General features: G+C 40.1%; 1 protein-coding gene across 10 annotated transcripts in view; it reads right to left on the reverse strand.

The window, feature by feature from the left end:
* The window catches only part of ATP8A1 (ATPase phospholipid transporting 8A1), a 266,396-nt gene that overhangs the window by 15,779 nt on the left and 234,118 nt on the right, over positions 1-16,499 (reverse strand).

The following is a 16,499-nucleotide window of genomic DNA, read 5'->3' on the forward strand; positions in this document are numbered from 1 at the left end:
CTGTTATTGCTAAAGTCAAACCAAATATCTTGTGTGTAAAAGCCAAATAAAAGTGTATTAAAATAACTTTACTAATTTCTTTGTAATAAATACCAAATTGCTGTATTGGAGCCTTTTGGGTTGCAAAAAAAAATGATTCTGTAATTTAAAAAGTAATAAATTCTATTATTTACTCACAATTATAAAAAAAATCTGTAATATAATTAGATTACACAGAACTTAAAAGGAATAGTATTATACAATAAAAGCAAAAGAAATATTTTGGTTTCACTTCTTTTAATCTTTTTATCAAGAGGAAATTTTCAGTACCTATTTAAATCCATAAAGGTATTGTTCTAATTCCACTAAAAAGTAGCTAGCTAACGCATGCACATTTAGATTCTACTAAAAATCACACAAAATTAAAAAAAAAAAAACAGGTATGATTCAGGAATTAAAAATAACCTAGAGTTTAATTATTCTAGGCAATCTCACAATTACACATAAATAGTCCTAATCAATTAGACCTTATCAAACATAAAGATTTCTAATTTTAAATTATATTTCAGATTACCTATTCATTTTGACTCTCGATTAAGGACTAGGAACCGCTGTTTAAATTTTTTCTGCATTGACATGAGCTTATGGATACAGACCGCAGGTTCAGGGAGGCTAAGATTTTTCACTATGTAGAAGTGAATAGCTCTGAATACTTCTAAAATAAAAACATGCTATTACAAAAAATTCCAGAAAATAAGTTTTGCCACATGGGTTCAATGAAATAGCACCAATATTCGAGACACCAACAAGATGAAAAATATTCACATAAAAGTCACTTTATTTAATAAGCAAAACATGATCTTTGACATGTTTGCTGACATCCTCAATGGTGAAAACCAACAATAACTGTGTAATAGGAAATGTCTATCAAGTCAGTGGATTTTCTTTAGATTGAAAGAAGCTTTCTAGTAAGGTAACAACTGTAAAAAACCAATTTCTTTCTCCTTCTGGGGGGAAAGGCAAGGTAAGAATTCCAAGGCATGTAACTGAAAATACCACATTTACTTGGCTTAATTTTAATATATTTTAATTTGGTGGGGGGCGGGGGGCAAGAGAAGGAGGATTTACTCTTGCCTTTGCCACCTTGTATTAAATGTCCACCGATGGAAAACGCAAAAGTGGTGGAGATTCAAGGCTGCTAATTCTGACCATTGTGATGCTAACGATGAACGGAGGAGTGACTGGCGCCCCACCATTCAGTCCACCAGCCTTTGGCTTTACAAATGAACACCATGAATTGAGGGGAAAAAAGTTTTTCTGCGTCATATCTGAAAGCCTGTCAGATTTTTTTTTTTCTTTTGCAGAGTTAATCCAAACCTAAAAGATTTAAAGCCGACATTCGCATTAAAGACAGAGAGTCTCTTTGTATTTTTTGGATGAAGAGGGGGGAAAAATAAAATCCCACAGAGGTATTTCCTTCCTTTCTGTATAAGAAAGCTCCCCCTCACTCTGAAGAAACCAGTTCTGTCTCTAACTTTTCACATTTCCCCACTCGCAGGCAGGTCAGCTGGGAAAAGGCGAAGGGATCCTGAGACAATGGTGGTAACAGCAGCAGCCTGTTCCGGCCGAGCTCCGAGCTCCGAGCCCCCGAGAGCGGTTTGCAAATTGCTCCTAATGTGGGAGACTGGTGCACCAAGCCAAGTGGCCCCCGCTGCCCCTTCTCGAGGCGCTGTGAAACCAAATGGAATCTGCCACAAAAGTGGCTCCCGGGGGCCTTGAGAAGGGATCAGCTGAGGAAGCTGCAAAGCTGGTAACAGGAGGGCACAGGCCCTGTGTGGCGAACAAGCAACTGCTTGTCTCTGCAGAGTGATGCCGGCTCAAAATCGAACCACTGGGGCTTCAAAAATAAACCAACGCTGCCTGAAAACGCAACTTGCAGAAGAGAACTTGTTCTGAAATTTCTATGTGAACTTTCAGAGAACAAACGTTTGAGAAAATACCAGTTTATGTGCATTTGGCCAAGCCAAGGGGCATGACGGATAAGAGGGGTTTATCTTCTGACCCACAATGGCATGATCTGTTAGCACCTATGTTCCCATATAAGACAGAAACCCTTCTTCACCTTCAATGTGCCCAAGTTCAGTCTCATAGGAGACAGAATTCAAGTGTGCCACCTGCCTACAAACTAACAGTATGGTTCTTCAGTCTACCTCTATGTGTTTACACTATTAATATCAGAGTGGCATGCTGCGACTCTTACTCATGGAAATGTATAGACACCTGAAACAGAAGGCCCTCTGCCGAACTCTAAGACTGTCTCCATGGACCCCAGTTGGAGCAGGTTAGGTGACAGGCTTGGAAGTGGTCCTGGCACAGCCCTTCCTGGCTAATTAGACACTTGAGAAGAAACTTCTCAGTCTCAGTTTCCTCAGCTGTACAGTGGATTGTAGGAATTAAACTCAATAATATTTGTAAACTGGCTGCATAACATTGATTATTAACAAACTTTCTTCATTTCAATTGTCTGGTTTCTTTAAATGCTCTAGTCTCTTGTTTTTTTTCCAGTGATCTGTCCCATGAGCTTCATGGAAGAAAATGTTTATGACAATATCAAATTAACTGTAAATCAATTTATAAGTTTTATGATTTTCATCTCGATAGTATCACAACATATGCTTGTTTTATGTGCTATTTTAAAATGCAATGATGAAACACAGGCCAAAGTAAGAGATCCCTAATAAAGTGCCATTCATCTCAATTTGCCAATTTAGGAAATGGAGAAAAATAATTTTGTCATAAAAATTATTGACTACGCCAGCATAATATATTAATTTTGGAAGGGAAAATTATCCAGAAAATAGTGCTTCAAAACATTTTTTTTTGGAGGGGACTGCAGTAAGAGAAACGAATAACTTCCAGAGTGGTTGCGTTAATGTTGGAAACAACCACAACAAAAAAACCAAGAAGTGACTATTTATTAAGTGTCTGGACAAAGCTTTATATAAAAGGCTTTCAGAGCTTAAGAACAGTGAAAAAAACTATGAAAGGATGCTTTAAAGAACTGATTTATGAAAACACAGAACTTCCACATGTTCAAACATAGCTAAAAAAGTAAACAATAAAAAACTGAGAGAATGACTACTACAAATACATGAAATTCTAGGTTAATATCTGATCAGAAAAATAGCCCCTTTATCTTCATAAGAATAGCTGCAATCTCAAGAGATAGGCAACAGACCTGGAAAGGTATTCATAAAAGCAGCAGCAAGCAATCAATGACATGGAAAAGTGTTGAGCCACTCTGCAGTCCTAGAGAAACACTGACAAATTAGATCAGATTTTAAAAATTCACCATCAGTTTGGTGGAGTGAGTGGTGTATGGTGGAATAGGTATTTGTAGCAATTTATATTCCCACCAGCAATGAACTAGCCTTTGGAAAAGGTATTTGGCAATGTGTACCAACACCACAAACATTTATTCCTTTTAATTCAGTAATTCAATTTCTGAACTATGTGTTAAAATGAAGTCCAGCTTTTGCTTATCAGTATCTCATGAAACTGTCCTGTGGTTGCTAGTCCTGAAAGCATCCCCCGAAAGGGCCCATTGCCAGAGGTTTAATAAAGGCGAAAAGAAACCACAGCAGCATCCTCTTGGAAAGTCACAGCGCAGAGCAGTGTAAGGCTTCAAGAAGTCAGGGTAAAGCACCCTACTGAATAGTTTTTAAAACCAAGGTTTCCTAAAGGTATTGATAGATCATGGAACACCTTCCCCCACATCCTCTTACAAACATGCACACAACTAATTTTGGGGAATGCAAATATTCGTTGTGGGTTGTTTTAAATAACAAAATACTAGTTAAAGCTAACAGGGCACTATGTGGCTCATTAGGCAAATGTGCATCCCTCGGTCAGAATGTCATCCAAGCTGTGAAGATGCTGTTCACAGATTGTAATTATCAGAAGACTGATAGTTTAGAAGAGTCCTGGAGGGAAAGGTAAACTACCCTGGTATTCTCCCAGGAGCCTTCTGTTAGCATACAAACACCCTCCCTGGAAGGGTTTGCAGTTTGTATCATCATCCATATGGAAATCAGCCACTAATCACCTGTGGCTTAGATTTCTCACCTGAACTTGAAGCACAGGCTAGACTATTGAGCTCCTAACTTGTGGGTCACACAGGCACCTCAAACCTCACACATCCCACACTGAACACACACTGTCTTCCCTCCAAAGGCCGCTCTTCCTTGGTACAAGCTATTCAGGGAATGGTGTCATCCCTGGCTGCCCAAGACAGAAACCTGGGCCCTATTCCTGAATTGGCTTTTTTACCCTACGTCCAATATTTCACTGGGTTCTGTTGTGCTTTAGCATCTTCAGATTCATCCATCTCTGGTCAACTTTGCCATGCTTATCCCAGTGCAAAAAATTTGCCTGTCCTCCTAGCTGTACTGACTTCAGAAATACTCTGCTTCTAGCTGTTCACGCTGCAGCCAGAGATATTTCCAAAAGGCAAATTCAATATTAGCAGTTGCTGGATTAAACCCTATCTGTGGCTTCAGAATGTCCTCAGAATAGAATACAAAATCTTTAATACAATTTCAAGACCTTTCCTATCTGACTTCTGATTACTTTCCCAATATCACCTCTCAAGCCAGCCCCATTTCTTGCTACACGTAACGTGTTTCAGTTCCTGGAAGGCACCCATGCTCACTCATGTCCTCGGGCCTTTGCACTTGTGATGCCTACTCGTCCTTCAATTTTCCTTTCTTAGACTCAGTTAGAGGACACTACTTGGGCTTCCGTTATGTTGGCATCTGTCACCCATTTTCTAGTTGCTCATTCATCTTCTTGTTAGACTATATGTTCTCTTAATTCTCACGATCCAAGTGCTTAACCACCAAGCAGATGTTCAATAAATAATTGCTAGATAAATATGTTCTCGCAACCTAGTGTTGTGGAAACTGTGAAAAACAACAGAGCCTGGGGACCCTGTTCTTGAGATGTGGTGGTTATGGTTTGCTTGCGTTCTGGCATGAAGTTATTCTATTGCCAGATAATTACGTATTTTGGGGAGAGGAGTTGATTCAGCTCCATGACTATCCTTTCCCAATGTAGGTTGCCTTTTCTGTTAAAGGTTGAGGGATGTGCATTAAAAGCTAAATATGTTAAACTATCCCCACCCCCTAGTCTGAATCATCAGAAGTATTTCAATGAATCCAAGAAAGGTATGATACCTGGAAAAAAAAGTGTTTTTTGTATTTTTTTTTTTTTTTTTTTTTGCGGTTGTGGGGAGGTAAGGAAGAGCTGCAGAATAGGCAGGAAGAGAAGGAAGTACCAGCATTAACAAAGATTTTAATTAACTACACGGTATGAACACTTTGCTAAGTTAAAGAAAAAGAAGCAGAATAGAAAATCCCAGTCTTCCTCCTCTAGACAAATACAAAATGTATCCTTCTGGCTGCTCTGGCCACAATACTCGAGTCATCTTTGTTTCCCCTTTTCTTTGAAACTGAGCATTCAATTTACTGGCAAATCTTATTGGCTTGACTTAAAAAAATCCATACACCAATGTTCATAGCAGCACTATTCGCTATAGTCAAAGGGCGGAAACAACATTAACAGATGAGTGGATGAGGAAAATGTGGCATATCCATACAATGGAATATTATTCAGCTTTCAAAGACATGAAATTCTGGCCCACTTTACAACATGGGTGAACCCTGAAGACATTTTGCCAAATAAAAAAAATCAGACATAAAAGGACCAATGTGTGATTCTACTTAGATGCAGTGCCCGGAATAGTGAAATTCAGAAACAGCAAGCCCAATGGTGGCTGCTAGGGGTTAGGGGAAAAGGAGAACGGGGATTGTTTAACAAGTATGAGGTTTCAGTAGAGAAAGATGAAAAAGTTCTAGAGATGGACAGTGGTGATGGTTGCATAACAATGTGAATACACTTAATGCCACTGAATTTACACTTAAAATGATAAATATTATATTATGTTCTGCCATAACAAAAACCTTTGAAGGAAAAAAAAAGTTCTTAGAGCAAATCCTCTCCCCACCCCAAATCCAGAATCTACCCACTTCACACCCTTCCATGCTTGCCTAGGCCCCCATCATCTTCCGTCTGGAGTGCTACAACAGCCTGCTAGGGGTCCCCTGGCCGCCTCCCTGTTCCCCGTACGTACTATTCTCAACAGAGCTCCCAGAGTAGTCCTTTTAGAAGTCAGATCGTGCCTCCCTGGCTCAACCCTCCAGAGGCTTGGAGAAAAATCAAGAGTCTTTACAATTGCCTCATGGCCCTGGGTGTTCTGCCCCAGCCCTGTCTCTTAAGGCCAGCTCGCTAGGGCCTTTTTTCCCCCAACTTCTAAGTTTAGGAGTGCATGTGCAGGTTACATAGGTAAACTTGTGTCATGGGGGTTTGATGTACAGATTATTTCCTCACCCAGGTATTGAGCTTAGTTATTTTCCCTGATCCTCTCCCTTCTCCCACCCTCCACCCTCCGGTGGGCCCCAGTCCCAGTGTGTGTTGCTCCCCTCTATGTGTCTGTGTGTTGTCATCATTTAGCTCCCGCTTATAAGTGAGAACATGTGGTATTTAATTTTCTGTTCCTACATTAGTTTGTTAGGAATAATAGTGCTTTTACTAGTCACTCCCTCCCTCATTCAGCTTCCACCACTCTGCAGTCCTCAGGCTCTCAGCATTTGTCTATTTTCATCTGGAATTTTCTTCCAGATAGCCACAGGTCCTGGTCACAACACTTCAGGTACAGTGAGGCCTTGTGTGACCACCCCATTGAAAACAGCACCCCACCCCATCCTCTCCCCTGCACTCAAGTCCTCCAGAGTATTTAACACAGCTCAGCCTGCTGTATAATAGACTTATGTTTGTATGTTTTTCTTCTCTAGATTATAACCTCCCAAAGGCAGAGATTTTTTTCATGGATGTATTCCCAGAAACTAGAATAGTGCTTTGACATACATTGGTTGCAATATGTTATTGATTTAATACATTACTAAGTTATTGAAAAATTTTTATTATAAAATTTAAAGAGGAAAAAACTTTAATTTTCACTGATATGAGAAGCACTCAAAATAGTATAATAATGCCTCTATTTTCAGACTCTAATCTCTTTCTCTGCATTTAGAATTATTTTTCTAGGCTAGATTACAATCAAGAGGAGAAGGTGTATTTTTTTTTTTGTTCCCCCAAATGGCTCACAAATTGGGAAGAACTGACAATTTAATGATCCTTCTATTCAGAGCATGGTATGTTTATTTATTCAACTTTTAAAATATTTCTCTCATTTTTGTCAAATTTCTAGTTTTCTTTCTACTAACCATTCACATAACTGGCTAAGGTTTCTTCTTGTTGTTGCTGTGAATGGAACCTTTCATTTTTCTTTGTGTAAGAAGGCTATTTTATCTTTAAAGATTTAGGCCATTTCCAAGGGAGTTAACGAGTTAGAGAAAACTCCAAAAGTGGCATATCCATTATGTATTTCTGAGGAGTTTGTCAAATCCAAGAAGTCCATGGTTCTTTCTGGCTCCGACTCCTCTGAAACATTCTGGTAGTATAACTCTTCAGAGATGATTTGTACCATGATCCCCAAAACATATACACCTCCCACGTTTCTCTTTTTAAAACCTATCTGCCATGGTCTGAGGTCATTTAATTTCTCTTGTCTCCTCCTAGATCTCAGTTAACCCTTTTGGTCTTCTTAGGAAGCATCTTCTTCGTGAAGTCATCATCAATAAAAATCTTCAATGCTTAGCTTCGAGTTTGCAAGTATTGTTTCTTTTCATACAAGTTTTCTTGATCTTTCCTCCCACATTGTGGCTCTTTCCTCCTTGCTCTACCACAATGCTTTGTCTCTGCTCTATTAGCTAGGTATCTTTTCGGAAAAGGTGCATTCTGTGTTGCTGTATTCCCATTTCAGCCCCATCTCATCCAATCTCAGTCACCCATAATAGACTCTTTTCTCCTCCAGTTCCTTTTCTCAGCCACCCAATCTCAGTGGACTGGAAGATCTTATTCATGAAACCTGAGACCCCAGACTTACTCTAGAATACCCCAAAAGCTGGAGAAATCCACAACTTTAACATCTATATTTTTACAGCAAAGACACTCTAGAGTATCTTGAAAGCTAAAATCCACAATATCAATATCTATATTTTTATCGCAAGGTAGAAATATATCAGTAGAATGCTAGAGTCCTCTGCTGGCAATGCTACCACTGATGTATGGGAACTTCACATAGACTCATCAAAATCAACTCTGCTTTCAGACACTGAAAAGTGTCGTTAGAATTTGAACTTGCAAACACTTCTGAAAGTGTCTTTGTGTTCCAGGCTGGTGAAATACCACGGTGGGACACTGCAGAGGTCATAAAGTTGTTGGAGTCTTTCTCAGAGGCCCGAGCCTTCCAGTCTGAATTCATTATGGTAGTTGGGTGTGGGGTTGAACTGGGTGGTACACAAGTATCCCCGGGTCAGTAGTAAGTGGTGAGTTTGCTACCCTGTACTTTAACCAGAGACAAATTCTAGGCTCATATGAACCTTGGCATGGGGTGAAGTGCCACTGAATCCTTCAGTAGCTGCACATCTTGGGTAGTCTGGCTCAACACTTCCCTCTGAGAAAGCCTAAAGACAAAGGAGTGCAAATGCCAAATTCTCTGTTCTGGGCCTTATCATTAAGAACTAACTTTACTATCTTTCATTTTAGTTGAAAACAACTCTTGCAAATTTCAATTATATGATATATATTCACGTCAAAATATAATTATCCTCATGACTTCCTAATTTATCAATAGCATTTATCACTTCCTCTGACTCTGACTCAAATCTTTATTCTATGGCTTCTGGTACTCTCTGGAATACAGTATATTCTGTAATGACAAGCTGTCTGCCATGACTTACAGTAATGATGTTAATGACATTCAGGTAACTTTTTGTGACCTGGCTTTGCTCAACTTTCTGGTTCTAGCTCCAACCATTTTCTGCCTTGGTAACACCAAACTTGCTCCTTGCTTGGGCTGTTCTCTACCTGGAAAACTCTTTTCACACCCACCTTCCTGGACAGCCTGGGGAACAGTAGTACCAAGACACTTTTCCAAACAACAGCTTGGGGGTCCAGCGCTCTCTTCTCTGTTAGTCCCTGTGCATTGTGATCATAACAGCTAGCATGTTACATCCTAATTGTCTGTGGGACTACTCCATGACAAACTAACTCCTCAGAATGGCCTCTTTTTGAAACTTTTGATCCACTGAACCCAGTATAGGCCCTGACAGATAGGCACTCCATAAATCTCAGTTTAATTGAACTGAATTGGGCTCTTACATGGGATGATTACTTTCTCCATGAAACTAGACAGGGCAGAACACCCAGAAAATAACTAAAGGGTGTTTCAGATAAACCCCAATATGTTTACAATTATTCTCAGCAGCTTTGGATTACTCAGAGACAAAGAAAATTCTTGGCTTGGGTTATCCCAAACAAACAAACAAACAAACCCAGATCTTAGAAAATATGCAAATTAGATACCAGCTCACAGCATTTATGTGCTTCTTTCCCTTGGACATTTCTCTGGGGTGATGAGGAGCTGAAAAAGGGGTGATCATCTCATGGGGCTCAGAACCAGTATTCAATCTAGCCATAGGATACAAGAAACAACCTTTGCATCTCTGTTCTCTGGCAAGAGAGTAATCATAAAAAAAAAAAAAGATGAAAAAGGGTGTTTAGAGGGAAAGAAGGAGGAAGAGCTAGTTGGGACCTGGAACAATTAGAAGTTAATTTTTGCAAAAAAAAAAAAAAAAAGGTTTGACTATATATCAATTCACACTGAGAACTAAACATGCAAAAGAAAACAGTCTTTCTGAAAAGGCATCAAGAGCACTAGAAAATATGCAGTTCTGAGACTATTTTCTAGGAATATAGTTCCCAGAATAGTGAAGATAATTAAAAACATAATTTGTTTTATTTTAATCTTCATTATTGTCCTATTTAAAAACTTAAAAGTAACAGAAAAATGAGGACAGTATTAGTAAAAAATTTTTTTTCATTATGAGAAACAAAATTTAAAAATGCTATGATGTTATTAAGTAAGTTGTATGAGACGGTATGTTATCTCAATGTTTAATATGTTTACTTGTTACATGATTCTTACAGGTTTTTATAATTTTGTGACGGGTCTGCATTTTAGCTTTTTAAAAAAATGTTTGAAAAGCCCTCTCATAAAGCATCAGTTGTTTGATTACAAGTCAGTCAGTCTGTAAAACAAAATAACCTGCATTTCAAGACTGTAGAAAACGATTTTTAAAAACCTCAAAACTTCAAAAAGCACCTAGCTAAAGAAAAACAGCTGTTACATGGCTTACATAGAAAAACTGACTTCCATGGCTGAGACTTTTAGTTGCCCTTCATTCTATATCATCTTTAGATGCAATTACTTTTGTCCTTGGCTGGTCACCTTTTCCTCCAGCTCAAAGGTTACATCCCTCTGACTCTCTTGTTACAGCTGCTTTGGCTATATGATTAGCTTTTGGACAATGAGATCTAAGTAGAAATGTATTGGTAATGTCTAAGAAGGAGCCTCAAATAGAAAGGGCAAATCCTTCTTCCCTCTCTTGCTAGCTGGAAGGTTGGTAAAATGGCCAGAGCTCAGGCAGCCATTCTAGACTATGAGGAAGTACACTAAGGTTGGCAGTGCAGTAAGTTAAAGGGAACCTAGTCTCTGATGACTGTGCAGATTCCATACCAGTCCTGGACTGTCTGTCTCCCCCATGACTTCTATTACATGGAAGAGAAATACGTTTCTATCTTGTTTAATCCACAGTTACTTTTTTAAACATTGAAAAATATGCCATAAGTAACTTGCTTTGGATGATGCATGCTAGGAAGCTTAAGTGATAACTTTGAACAAAGCAGCTTAATGCCACTCATTGATGATCCCTTTACCTTACCATAGGATGGAATGCAAGAATTATGTCCAGTTGGCCAGGCGCGGTGGCTCACACCTGTAATCCTGGCACTTTGGGAGGCTGAGGCGGGTGGATCACCTGAGGTCAGGAGTTTGAGACCAGCCTGGCCAATATGGCAAAAACCCATCTCTACTAAAAATACAAAAATTAGCCGGGTGTGGTGGCAGGTGCCTGTAATCCCAGCTACTCGGGAGGCTGAGGCAGGAGAATCACTGGAACCCAGGAAGCAGAGGTTTCAGTGAGCCAAGATCATGCCCACTGCACTCCAGCCTGGGGGACAAGTGCGAGAACAAAGAAAAAAAAAAAAAAAGAACTATGTCCAGTTATGAGCTTTATTGAAACACTTTCTTTCATGAGTATTTCTGGCCTGTCATTCAAACAAAAGCTGTGGTGGTTGCCAGACCAGAATGCTGGGCCTGGAGGGCAGAGAGGCAGTCTGCCTTCTGCCCATCGCGCTGACCCCACCTCATAGTGCTCTCTCCAGCTCTCTCTGCTGCAGTCATGGGCCTTGTCTTTGAATGGAAAATCCCGTTGCTGCCTTGGAGAATGGGCACCTGCTGTTCCTTAAGTGTGAAATGCTCTTCTTCATATGACAGGTATTCCTGCATCATGTGAGTTTCAGCTTAACTGTCCCAACTTCAGAAAGACCTTCCTGGAACACCCATTATAATCCTGTCCCTTATCATATCTGCTCTGTGTTCCTCCCATCACTTATCACTTTGTCAAATTATCTGTACTTATTCTTCATTTAGTCATTTGTTAACTGGTTTAGTGCCTGTTTCTCCTTCCCATTCCCTGGCCCCCTCAATTAGGCAATGGGGATCCTGCCCAATTAACCTGGTATCGAGGAACATTGCCTGGCACCAATTAAGTCCTCAACACATATTTGTAGAATGAATGAATGTGACAATGAATGGCCTCTAGGGCTGAATAGTTAAAGCTGTACCATACCAGGAGCAGGCTTCGTTCAGCTTTCACACCTTGCTCATCACTGTAGCATACGGGTACACCACGGCCTCTCTCTCGCTTATGACATCAATGCCCCACCATTAAACAAAGGGATCCTTAAGGACAAGGCCAATTCCATTCATCTTTGCATCCTCCAGTGCCTAACACAGGCCCTGGCACACAGGAGACGCTCAATCTACACTTGCTGTATATTGCAGGCAAAGGTACTGTGGTTACAAAACACAATGCCTGTTCTCGTACTGGCTCTAAGGAGAGCTCTCACTGTAAAGTGTATGCAGATGTCCAGATATCCTGATTCATGATTACATTCGTCATACCCCTGTCTCCCTTTTCCTCTCAGCATTTCCATATATACTTCTCTTTACAAAATGGGCTTGGAAGTGGCTCCTGGCCAGCTGCCTGTAGAACTGTGAAGGTCTGCCTCTTTCGTTTACTGTTGGGGGCATGAGGACCGTGACCAATGGCAGGTTTTACTGGATGGACTCACAGTCATTGGCTCATTGAAGAACATCTGACAGAATTTTGTACAGTTGTTCCCTCCAGACTACTTGGTTAAACACGGTAATCTCGGATGAAACTCCATCATATCATAACACTGCCCCACCTCATCTACAAGGCTTGGTCTTAAGACCAATAAATTACCGCATGCTATGGAGGTAATTAAAAGCTGATAGATGAATAAAGACTATTTTAACCAGGAAATTCCTCATAGGAAAAGTAATTTATTATGTTGGATAAAACAGGCAACAGCACAATTTAGGAAAATCATATCACTAATGTAGTTTATTAATACCTTTCCTACAGGGGTGACACCAAAGGGTTCAACAAAGATTTTTATTGTTTTTCAGAAAGCCTTTACAAACCTCAATCAAGAGATCTGAAATTCTGTAAAACACATGCTCGTTCCTTAACTTCAATTTCCTTCAGTAGTTTTATAGATCCCTTAGGCCAGGGAGAGCAGAAACAGATGGTGCTTGGGAGGACTTTACAGTGCCTGTCTGCAACGCCACAATAAATTTAAAAGTTTTGCTGATACTAAGCTTCTGTTATTAATCCTGATATGAAATGATCCTTGCTGTAGCTTGTTTTTTATTTTTTAATCTGGTTTATTAATCATTGGCTAAACTATTTTCTCCTAGAAATTCAAAAAATACCCAGTAACATCATTGAGACCAGTCGGAAAAGCAGGCCAGCATATGTTTATATAACATAGCACTTTTCCCCAGGGCCTACCTTGCCCCATAAATTGTTGTACTGGTGTGAAAAAATACAAGTCAGGTCTGAAAAAAAGTTCTCCTCTTAAATCACAACCATATTTGTGAGAGGAGAGGAAGACAGCGACATATTTAAAGTCACAGCCAAGTTCGTCACACTAGTTTCTTTTTCCTTTCCTAAATGATTTCTTATTGTTGCATTTTCCAATGTCTACCTTACCCCCACGGCCCCTAACCCCCAATATCATAATTCCTTTTGAACAGTTAAATATTTCAATAATTTATGGTTGTGGGACACTTGTTAATCATTATCATTTGAATCATTATCATGGGTAGAGATGTAGAATTACTGTAGTGGAAACAAAGTGCAAAACTCTAGGAAGGAATGTTTTCCAAATGGGAACACCCTGCCCACCAACTGAGAACAACCAGCTCTTGGCTGGGTCTACAGTAACTGAAGTCTGCACTAAACTCTGAGATATTTGAGGAATAGCTTTCCGGTCACTTCAGGCATGCAGAATGAGCGGAAGCAAAAGGGGAAAAGCTATTTGATGCTCTGAAAAGAACCCCTGGGCAGAGACAAAGGCAGCTAAGGACAGCTGAAGATGGAAATATTATATGCACTTGACGACTGGTCAGTTCATCAACAAGATGGAACTAAGTACTTCGATGGGTGGCACTGATGCTAGAAGGGCATTAAATTATAGTTGATAAGTCTGGAAGAAAAGCCACAGGGAAGGGGAAAGAAAAGATGAGAGAAGAAATGGAAAAGGAACAGACAGGAGTGGGCATGGTGCATCAGGGGACAGAATCAGGCTGGGTTCACACTGTAGTTCAGACACTCTGGAGCTGTTTGACCTTCAGAGAGTGATTTAGCCACTTGGCATCTGTGAAATGTCTAAAAGAATTTACCTCACAGTGTGGCTGTGAACATTAAATGAGTGACCACATGAAAAGTGCCTCTGACAGTGACTGGCCCTTCATCAATGGGGCCCTATTATAGCTGAGTGGCAACCATTCATTTTCTGATGATGTAGGATGACTGAGTTTTCTATTTAATAGTTAAAAAAATTTTTTTAACAAAATGGATATTATTTATGCTAATATTGCTGTTAAGAACAGGCAAAAGGCTAGGACATGAAGTGAGATGGAATTTCTCTAAATAGGGTTGAGGGAGTCAGGTGGGTGTTGAGAAGGGGAAATTATAACTCTGGGTACTTTTTTAAAAAGACAGGAGCACTTTCATATCTGGCTTGCTTATAGAAATTGTTCAGGACCCTGGGAAAAGTGGGGAAATGGCAGATGGATTGAATGCAAGGAGGATGGCTACAAGACAAAAAGAGTTATCACCTGAGAGTAAGGAACAGCAATAAGCCCCAAAAAGAAAGTACTGAATTCCTCAGAATGTTAGCAGAAACCAATGGGATTGAAAAGAATGGCCTGGATTAAATTCTCTGGGTCACCGGCTATTTCTTTGCTTACTACACAGATTTGGAACATGAGTTTAGCGAAAACAAGGAGTATCTGGCATTAAATATAGTGCCTGGAGAACTTAGTAGGTACACAATAAATGTTGGTTCCCTTCTCTCCCCAACTTAGGGAGCAAGGATTTTCTTTCAACACGTAGAGAGAAATGGCTCTGCCTTTGCTGCAAAGATGACCCAAGAATGTAAGTTGGAAATGACTATAAAGTCCTGATTTATGTGTGAATCTGCATGAAGCTGAATACAGAAGCATGAGACCTCTACCTGTAAGTTGCTGAATTTGTATAATTTGCACCCTGAGATCCTGTTAACTAGAGCAAAATATCTGTGCCCTTTTAAAATAGTTCTTTGAAGTGGACGCAGTAAAGAGAGGCATACAAGAGAATCTCTTAGGAGTTGGAAGACAAGCTCAGAGGCATAGAATGTAGTGCTGCTTAAGTATCACAGTGGCTGAGAGCTCATCTGCCTGGCCTGGGAAGGATTAATTAAATGAGACCAGCATCCTGTTCTGTTGCTGAAAATCTTCATGTGTTGGAAATCACAAGATGTTGGAGAGATGTACTTATGTGAGCTGAAAGCTGCTTCTCTATAACCTCTATTTCACGGTTTCTCATTTGTTTGTCTAAAACACGGAAGCAAGCAAAAAATGTTATTTGCCAATCACTTAACACTCATTTATGGGGCACTAGGGGCCCCACACCATTAGGTCTGAGTGAATGAGGAAAGAAATGAAGACACAGTGGTTGCTCGAGAAGGAGTTGAAGCATTCTGAAACGGTTACTGTGGCACCGATGTGGAAGAAGGACTAAGGAAGAACAAGACTGCTGCAACGTCTATAGAGAGGAAAAGGCAGAGAGAAGAAACATGCAGGAGGTAGTGCTGCCAGGAAAACAGAATACAGAGATTTCCTTTCCTTTACAAATCCCTGAAATACCTGCGAGGACTGAGGGTCCCTTCAGACTTCTAATTTCCAGATCAAATACCACGCATTCCTCTTAGCAACTATTATCAGAGAAGGAGCACAGGGCAACGTTTAAGGTAGCAGACCTGGGGATCAGACATCGAAGTTGAAACCTCATCTCTGCCACTATGAGTCAGATAGTGATGTCAGTTAAGGTTCCTAACTTCTCTGTGCCTCAATTTCCATATCTGTAAAGTGGTGATTATGGCAACCCATTTGGTGTGAGGATCATGTGAGTTACCGACAAGCACTCTCTCCTTATGTTCATGGCAAACACAACGGAGTCTGCCCTGAATTCTCCTCTGTCTCCTCACATCCAACCTGTCCATCAATCCTATTGGCTCTCCCCTCAAACTGTATTCAGAATCCAACCACTTCTTACCGCTGTTGCCCTCCTGCCCCACACACCATGATCTCTCTCCTGCTTTATTGGAATAGCCTCCTAAGTGGCTTGCAATACAACAGTCAGAGTCCTACTGCAAAAATATAAATCAGGTCATGACACTTCCCTCTCAAGCTCCTCCAGGGTTTTTTTTTTTTTTTTTTTTTTTTTTAAATCTGACCATGAGTAAGTGCCACAAGGCTCTATGGGAAACACAACTGAAAATAAGGCTCTTGGTTCCCCTTGCCTGCTGCACTTTTCTCTAGACACTTAAATATGTACATATTTCATTACTCGTTGTATTTACGGTCTGCCCCCTTGCACTAGAAAAGTGAGCTATGGGAGGGCATGGGTTTCTGTCTGTTTCATTCAGGACTGAATCCACAGTTCCTAGAATAGCGTCAAACACACAGAAGAATCTCAATAGCTGTTGGATTGGTTGATTGAAAAAAAAAATACATATATATATATATAGTCCTTACAGAACTACCTGGGATAAAGTAAGCGTTCAATATTCATGAGGTATTA

Source organism: Macaca mulatta, chromosome 5 (assembly GCF_049350105.2).
Source record: "Macaca mulatta isolate MMU2019108-1 chromosome 5, T2T-MMU8v2.0, whole genome shotgun sequence".
NCBI classification, from domain to species: domain Eukaryota; kingdom Metazoa; phylum Chordata; class Mammalia; order Primates; family Cercopithecidae; genus Macaca; species Macaca mulatta.